Genomic DNA, 9,155 nt, shown 5'->3' with positions numbered 1-9,155 from the left:
AAATGACAAGAAAACAGGGATCACAGGAAACCTGAAATCAAGATATACAGGAAAAGTAGGCCAGCCAGGAGCCGCAGCACCCGCCTTCCGAACGGCCCCAGCGAAGACCCCCGGGACCGAAAGAGTCCCATGAACAAGGCGGGGGACGACCCCGCCGACGCCCGACAAATCTCCACAGAGGAGACACCCTGAAGGGGGCCCAGGACACCGGGCCACACCCCGTGGACCGACCCTGGACCCCCGCCGGATCCACCGAACCCAGCGAAGCGTAGGAAGGGAAGATAGCCTGTGGAAGCCAGCGAACCAAGGTGGAAGGAGGGCCAGTGGCCCGAACGAACCGGGCCAACAGACACAAACAGGCCATCCCACCGGGAAAGGAAAAACGTGCGGCCAAGAGAAGCCAAAACAGCACGCCGTCAACCAGCACGGACAAGAGAGGAACCTTGTCGGCAGGGAAAAGGCGGTAAAGATACCACCCGAGCCCGGGACACCAGGGAAGGAACCCCGGGAAGGCAACGGGGGACAAGCCGGAGGAACAGCCAGTCCGGCAAGACCCGCAACAAGGGAGGGGAGCGGAGGCACGACCCCCGCACGCCCATCCGCCCAGCAGACACCACTGCCACCAGGAAGAAAACCACCTCAAAGGTGAGGCCGAGGCCAGGGGCACAAAGGGCGGACCCTGAAGAGCTCGCGGACCGAGAGAGAGAACCCACGGGGGAGACAGGCAGAGCGTCCGAGGGCGACGGAGAAAACAAACTCCGGAGCCAAGCGAGCCACCAGGGAAACCAGCCCGTCGCACACCGGACTGTGGAAGGCCCGCAAGGCAGCACATCGGGCCCACCGGGAAGAAGCGGCCACGCCCAAGGAAAATACCTCAGCCAGGAATCCAAGACCCGCAAGGGGTCCACGGAGGAGCGGTCAGCACCAAGTCCACCGCACCAAAGCCAGAGGGGAGCCCCTCGCCAGGCACAGTAAGAGAAAGTGGAAGACCAGTGGTAGCCCAGCAGCAAAACCACCGCCCCAGAAGATCAACCCGAGCAAGCAGCGACAGCCGCTCAAGAATCAGGCCTGCAGAAGGAGGCAGGCCAGCAGAAAGGGCCGGCTCATCCCCGCCTCCGGGTGCGGGGGACCCAACCCTGGAACGAGAAGAACCCTGTACGGCCAGAAGGCTCGAACCGCCAGTACGCAAAAAGAGCGGGTACCAGGGGCGGCGGCCCCGCCGGGTACCACAAACTGGAACGCCCCCCGAAGTTGCGAGTCACTGCGCAGGGGCCAAGCCACTCAGCTCAGTATCGTTCCAACAGAAGTCCATGCGCTGCCGAAGCGAGCGCCCAGGAGCACCCCGGCCCCGCCCAAGCGAATCCCGTAGAGGAACCGTGAGAGCAGAGGGCACGGGGGAAACGCGAACAGCAGACCGAAAGGTCAAGCGACAGACAGGGCAATCACAAGGACCCGGGAGGAGAGAGTAGAATCCGGGCAAAAAGGGCCGAGTCCCCCACTGTGAACAGGGCCACCGGAGGCAGACCGAGTCGAGGCCCCAGGCGTCGAAACACCACCGGGGTCAGGGCGAGACCAGTCAACGAAGGCCAGATACGACGCCGTCGAACCGCCCCCACCCAGTCGGACCCCGGGGGACAGACAGCCCGAAGGGACATGACCGGTGACACACAAACCATCAGGTCGGCCGACCCGACCAAGACACGGGGACACCGGAGCATCGGTGCAAAAGATGGCAGGCCAGGAGGACCGTTAGCGGGACTGAAACCCGAGGAGACTACGGCCTAAACACAGCGCCATAGACCACTCGGCCATCCTCCAGCCACCTCCGAGCACGAGGAGCCGCGCGACTGCAGGAGAACCCCACGACCTCCAAACGACCCGGCGCCAAAGGACGCCCCCTCCTCCGACAAAACCAGAGGGAAGTACCGGGACCAGGCCCACGCCCCCCCGAAGGAGGAAAAGCCCGAGACGAGGACCGAAGGGACCCCCGTACATAGGTCAGGAAGCCGACGGATGAGAGACACCGCCAGACGTGGAGCCTCACCCACGGGGGGGAAAAAGAACGAGGCCGAGAGGAAACACACGGCCAGACAGGGAACCCCAAGACCCACACCCGGCGAAGAAGATCCACCAGGCGGGCCAGGAGCACAGCACCCCCCCCTCTTGGGCCACAAGGCAAGCCCAACGGAAGAACCCGCAACCGAGAGCGGGGACCTGTTCTTGGAACGCTTCACGAATTTGCGTGTCATCCCAGCGCAGGGGGCCATGCTAATCTTCTCAGCATCGTTCCAATTTTAGTACATGTGCTGCCGAAGCGAGCACCCCACTCGCAGGCCGGCCCCACAGGCCAATCCACGGTCCCAGAAAAACCTACAGGTGAGACAAGGGAAGGAGCAGGAACCCCAACCCGTCGAGACGGTGAGACCCCGCGGAAAGTCCGCAAGACCAGCAAGACCGGACAGCAAGCCCGAAGAGCCCAAGAACCTGGACAGCCACGTCCCAGGACGGGATGCCACGGAGGCAACCGCCCCCCCCCCCCCCCCCAGGGGACCCCCTGGAGTGAGAGGGCCGAAAGTCAGTATCAGGGGGCGAAAAAGGGAGCGGCAGAACCAGCACGAGACCGGTAACAGCCGAAACTCGGGCCCGGACCCGCCGAAGGACCCCACCCATGCAAGGGCGGGACGCCCGCACCCACAGGCGGAAGTACACAACGGACCCCGGCAGAGGGAGGGAGTCCGGAGACACGCGTAGAGACCGCACCCCGAGAAAAAACCCCGGGAACCACCACCGCCGCCAGCGGAGGTAAAACCAAGCCCAACAAGGAACAAAGCACGAACTAGCGTGACCTCCCTGCGCAGGGGCCATGCCGGACTTCACAGAAGCGCCACACGATACAATAATTGCGAACAACACTCCAGCAAGGGCACAAGGTGTTTGTACAAAAGCCGCAGTTTCATATCATAAGTATTAGTAAAGTGCCCATTCACCACCCGGGCATCTTGGCGCTGAATAACAGATGATTGTTGTTACCCAACTCAACGGAAATAATATCATCGACCTCAGATGGATGAAAGGCTGAGTGGACCAGCCGGTCCTGGAACCTGGGTCCATGAGGTCAAACCCCAGCCCCTGCAGAAGACACAATAATCCACTGCCGGGGTCTGATTCGCTAACCCATGAGCCACAGCTCCACCGCTGCAGAATGGGATATCACGAGGGGAACACTCGAGACCGGCGCAACCCGACGGCCCAGGGCGAGTCCCCCAGGGCGCCAGAAAAGGAACACGGACCAAAAGAACTGTCCCCACGCAGAACCGCGCCTCATCAGAGCGCGCAAGATAAGCACAGGTAATCTGTGAATGAGACACAGTCACCGGCCGTATGGCTGCACGTAGAAGGAATAAATCACTACCCCTTCACATAGTGTTGTACGCTCACAGCCAGGGATTTACAGGGTCGACAAAAACTTAGTGAAAACCTCCACTTGGGAAACCTCTACAGCATTGGCAGGATTCGAACCCTGGCCTGTGAGGGCCCTCCGCACCGAAGGCACAAGACTCCTTTCGAGTAAGAGCTCCTTTCAATGAAATGGAGCACCGGACCCGCCGAGAAGGAGACAGACGCGCTGCCCACCATCCCAGCACGCCGTCCGCTGCGGCAGCCGGAGAAAACCACACACGACCGATGATGGCAATCATCGGTCGCACCTGGTGGCAAAAAACCCCGCCCCCGAGAGGTGGGAGGCGCCCGGAGCCAACCACAGCGCGGCAACCCGCCGATGCCCGTAGGGCCGCCACAATCTAAGAAGGGAAGCGGAGGCGAGACTCGGCAGCGACCAGCGTCCCAGGCCTGCAGGAGGGGAGCACCCGGCCCGGACAGCAGAGCCCCCGAGGACCCGCCGTCAAAAAGGTAGGTAGGACCGAGCCCGCCCCCCACCCCCCAAACCACCGTAGCGTACCTGAGGGACTCCCAGGCTAGAAGGCGGACATGCGGCCTCCTTACCAGCTGCGCGTCCACCGGACACAACGCTCCGCAGAAGCGCCGCAGAGCCAGGCAAGGCTCCCGCACGCCTCGCACCACATAAACAATGTGGATGTATTAGCAATGCGCTCGATGTGTCTAACGTGCACCGGGAGAAAGTGACTTTCAAACGCAGGCAGTGCAACAGCGCCATCTGCTGAGCCCGCACCAAAACGTGAGTCAGCGCCCATGGCCACAACTCGTGGCAAGTAGACAGAGCGCACTTCCAGGCGGACTAAAGCCAGGCCTGAGGTTTAAAAACATGGCGCAAACACCCCGTTACCGAGGCACACCCCACCTACACTGCAGTGAACAGGCGGAAACAGCACAGGATAAAAGAAAATCACTGTTTGAAAATTTTCCACCTTGGGATACATCTACAGCACTGGCAGGATTCGAACCCTGGCCAGCGAGTATACATCCTATATCCTGAGGGGTGTTTCAACCACCAGCATGTATCAACATACAGGAGAATGCGCCGGACCCAGAAGCCCACATAATGGCTCGGGCCCATCAGTAACGACCGGGGGAGACACGGGCAAGTATCACTCCACACCCCCGGCCGCCCCCCCCCCCCTGTAGACCCTTGGCACGCTATAGCAGCACCTAACCGGCCCCACAGGACCGGGGGAAGGAAGAGGGGGGGGATTAGTAGGCCTAAGGCACCAGGGACCGCTAGAGCAGGTCCTCCACCCTAAACCCCAAGGGCCAGCTCACGCCGGCCCATCTTACCTGAACAGCGCCTCTGGAGAGTATCGCGCAGAACAAAAAAAACAGGCTGTTGGTTGGGCCGGTCCGCCTCTTATAGAGGTCAGGTGGGACTGGTCGGCCATGTTGGGAGGGGGTGGGAGGTGTTTTTCTTTTGCTTTGGAGGGTTCTGTTGTGGAGCTAAAGCTCACTATGTAAATCATGTGGCGAGGAAGACTAACGAGGAGGTAATGTAGATTATTAACTCAAAATCACTTTAATGATATACATTCATATTCAATAATCACATGAAACTAAATATATCCAAAATGTTCAGGACTTTTGTTTTTGCCCAATGCATTTTGGGCCATACCGGGGCCCTTCTTCGGGGGCCCTTCTACGGGGGCTTGAATGGTGGTAACTCCTTTAAACACAAACTTAAGAACTCCTTGGGGGCTTTTCCAAAAGATACTCTGGCTCTAGCGAAGTGTAGTTCACACGCACTCTTAATCTTAGTGTCTTTTCCGAAACACGCTGTGCTTATACGACTCAGAACAAACATGTCCGCTAAGCCTTCCAAGTAAATGCTTTCTCTGCATCTAACAGAAGCACTAAAGCAGATGTATTGTTAGTTATTATTATTTAAAAAATATAAAGCACAACAGCTGCCCCAGCAAAGAGGAGTCCCGGCACTAACAGCAATGAGGAGGGCAAGATCACGAAAGGGCCCCAAGGAGGCCTCCGAAGTGGGAAAGAGAAAGGTTTTGAAGGCTTTCCTGAATTCTAGATAATTGTTAAGGCCACGAATGTGGGCAGGCAGCGAGTTCCAAAAAATAGCCGCTCTTTGCAGAAAAGAACAACCACTGGCGCGAACCCTCCTAACCCAGGGAACCACCACCTGTTTTTGTCCCATGGAGTGGAGCCGGGCTGGAACATAGAGTAGCAGCAAGTTGGCCAGAATACCAAGAGAGGCTGATTTCAGGACCTTAAAGGCTACAGGTTTCTGGACCAGGGTCAGCGGACTCGATAATTCTCTCGCCTCGGTGCCCACTCTGATCAGCGATCACACTCGGCAACTCTGGGCATTAGCTTGCCTCATCTTCACTAACGGCCCCACCAGACCGCCGGGGATGCCTGGTCTCACCCTGGAGATACCCATTAAGGGACCATCTCTCAGGGAAGCCAGGAAGGGTTTCGCAGCGGTCGAAGCGCCTTGGGACCCTACGGGTAAGTAGTGCGCTATATAAATGCCAATACATTTACATTTACATTTAGTCACAGAGCAGGCTCCATGCAAACCAAAGAGGGATCTTGTGGCTGCATTCGGTACTCTCTGTAGCCTATGTATTTCTGTCTTGTTAGCTCCCAGGTACAGTGAGCTAGCATAGTCAAGTCTAGATATATCAAGGCCTGAATTAAGAACTGCCTGGTAGAGTCATCAAAGAACCCCAGAATGAGTTTGAGTCCTCGCAACAGCCCGAAACAGGTGCCAGCCACCTTTTTAGTTTGGGATTGGAAGTTGAGGTAAGCATCCATCCAAACACCAAAATTCTTCACTGCCTGTTTGGGGGGAGGGACAGTACCTAGGCTCTTAGGCCACCATGGTTCTTCCCCACCAACAACACCTCCTACTTGTTGGCATTCAGTTGGAGACAGTTAGTGGTCATCCACTCGACGACTGCCGCAAGATCCCTATGAAACTTAAGAGCATCCTGCTTAGAGTCGCTCAAGAGAGCCACCACCAGCTGTGTGTCGTTGGCGTACGAGTCCATGGTCAGCCCTCTGCTCTTGGCTACTACAACCAGTGGTTGTACATATAGATTGAAAAGCAGAGGGCTCAGAGAGGATCCCTGTGGCCCCCCTTTGCTTGATGGGAAAGATGCCAGAAGTGAAGGGGGGCGCTATCACCTGAAACATCCTATCAGCAAGGAATGAGGCGAGTCACTTAAGGGCGGAGCCTCCAATTCCAGCCTCTACCAGGCATCGCAACAGAATGGCGTGGGACACAGAGTCAAAAGCGGCACTAAGATCCAGAAGGATCAACGCCGACGTCTGCCCTGCATCCGGCGCTGTCCAAAGTTGTCCTGTCACAGCCAGGAACGCCGACTCTGTGCTGTGGCCAGGGCGAAAGCCATTTTGGGAAGAGTCTAAACTGTTGTTGGAATTGAAACAATCTAATGCTTCAGCGAGATAGTGTGTATTTGTCCAAAGCTGCCTCCAAATGACAAAACCATTCTGCTCTGGAGGAATCAACTTGGATGCTATTAAGTTAAGTCTTCTAGCTAACAATTTTGTGATGATTTTACAATTGGTATTCAATAATGTAATTGGACGATATGTATTTGGATCCTCTTTGTCCTTCCCCTTTTTATAAAAGCTTACTACATTCTCCCTATGAAATGACGCAGGTATAGGATCACCAAACAGCATTGTAATGTAGACCAATAAAAAATACTCCACTAAAACGTCTACAAAAGTTTTTTTAATTTCAGGCGAGAAGCCATCAGGCCCACATGCTTTACAGTTTGGGAAGTTCTTAAATACCTCAACCAGCTCTTCTTCAGAGAAGTGTCACGTAACATTCACCCCTTCTACTTCAGATAGGGTCGGAATATTTTGTTCAGTTAAGAACTTATCTAATGATTCTTTTTCCACTAACTGGTTTTGCATATAAATCCGTCTATAATGCTTCAAGATAATTTCTCCCACCTTAGCTGAGTCCTTAGTCCGATTACCCGTCGAGGGGCATTTTAAAACATCAATCCGATTATAGGCAGCTTGCTCATTGGCTTGCCACTCTAAACGTTTTCCAGTAAAATTGATCTTTTCACATAATTTTGCATGTAAGCACAATTTACACTTTGCACTTTGTTTAATATGCCTCACTCAAAGCCTGTTTAGCCTTATATACATTTCTTTTATTTGAAAGAGATAGATTTCCTCAAAAGCTTTATTAACTTTGCTGTACATTTCTTTCTAAGGTTTGTTTTTGTAATTTATACCTTTTTTACTGTTTTCCACATCTTTACCTACGCCTAACCTCTAATGTATGCCTTTACGGCATCCTAAACAATGCTTGGGGAGGCGATCTCATGATTAATAGCCAAGAACTCCCTTATTTCGCCTTTGCAAAATTGCACCCACTCTTCCTTTTGTAAATACTGTTTGTTAGAAACCCAGCATCTGGGGTGTGCTATGACATTCCCTATCTTAAAATGTACGATGATCATTGCATGGTCAGAAAAACTGTTGGGTAAAACTCATTGAGTATTAAAGACCAGAGCTTTTGAGAGTAGAAAAAAATCTATCTAGGAGGAGCTACGATATCTTCATGAGAAACAAATACAGGCAATTTTTGTAAGAACGACCTCCTTCCAGGGGTCGATTATTACAAGGAACATCTGGTAGTTTTAAACCACTTTCAAAGCTGTTCATAATGATAACTTTTAGTGGATTTTGGGAAAAAATAAAAAGGTAAAACATTTAGGGGCACATTATCAAGAACTGCAATAAAATTATCGCAGTTTTAGCAGCAGGAAATTGCCGCTAAAACGGCGATACTGGGCTTGATAATATATCCTTGTGAATTCCCATAGCAGCCCAGGTTCTGTTGTTAACCTGGGCTGCATTGGGAATGCACAAGGACATATTATCAATCCCATTATCGCCATTTTAGCAGCAGTTTCCTGCCGCTAAACCAGCGATAATTTTATCGCAGTTCTTGATAATATGCCCCTTTGTTTTTAAAAGTTAACAACGTAAAAGCTGTTCACAAGATCAACTATTTGGGATCAACAAAGAGCTGGTAAAAATATATTTATTAAAACAAACGCCATTTTCCTCTGACAATTAAATGTGTCATTCTATTTACATAAGTGTTTTTATGCCATCCGGAAATGTAGCAATTACAATTTAGATGCTAAATTTGTATTATTGACAACAACTAAAATGACATGGTCCCACGGACAGAATATCCACCAGTTCATGGTCTGCGCACGCCTGGAAATCTATGAGTTTGAGGGATTTGTTTGCTTTTGATTGTTGTGAATACTAATAAAAGAGTAACTGTCAGAAAATAGCAGATTCTGAACCACAAGGTTATTCTTACTTTGTTGATTCCACCCCAGTGTGTAAGTTTATCTTTCAAACATCAATCTCAAATCAGGGGAAGGGAGCTGTAATATTGATGCGCACAATACTCTTATATGTAAGATATTTGTCCTTTTTTGTTATGAATACAAAATAGTGGAAATTTGTATCTTTTTTTTGTCAATCCTGACGTTTTCTTAAACTGAAACAGTTTTCCTTATTACCATGTAATCATAAAAAAATATTAGTTCTAGTTCTTAGGGTGAGGATTTATTTTTCTGTGCTGTGGAGTCCGGCAGAGTGATGATATGAAATTAACGTTAGATAGATAAGCAACCACTGTGGGCTTTATACAGGTT

General features: G+C 52.5%; 2 non-coding genes across 2 annotated transcripts; both read right to left on the bottom strand.

Annotated features, from left to right (window-relative positions):
* Window positions 1-1,227: 1,227 nt before the first annotated feature.
* On the bottom strand, window positions 1,228-1,331 carry LOC147707156 (U6 spliceosomal RNA). The gene has a single exon (XR_015296947.1). It is a non-coding gene; the product is annotated as a U6 spliceosomal RNA (small nuclear RNA).
* Window positions 1,332-2,214: 883 nt separating this feature from the next.
* On the bottom strand, window positions 2,215-2,322 carry LOC147707155 (U6 spliceosomal RNA). The gene has a single exon (XR_015296914.1). It is a non-coding gene; the product is annotated as a U6 spliceosomal RNA (small nuclear RNA).
* Window positions 2,323-9,155: the final 6,833 nt, after the last annotated feature.

The sequence above is a fragment of the Lissotriton vulgaris genome, chromosome 6 (assembly GCF_964263255.1).
Source record: "Lissotriton vulgaris chromosome 6, aLisVul1.2, whole genome shotgun sequence".
NCBI classification, from domain to species: Eukaryota; Metazoa; Chordata; class Amphibia; order Caudata; family Salamandridae; genus Lissotriton; species Lissotriton vulgaris.
Note: the sequence above shows the minus strand (reverse complement) of the source record. Positions and strands in the feature narration are given on the sequence as shown.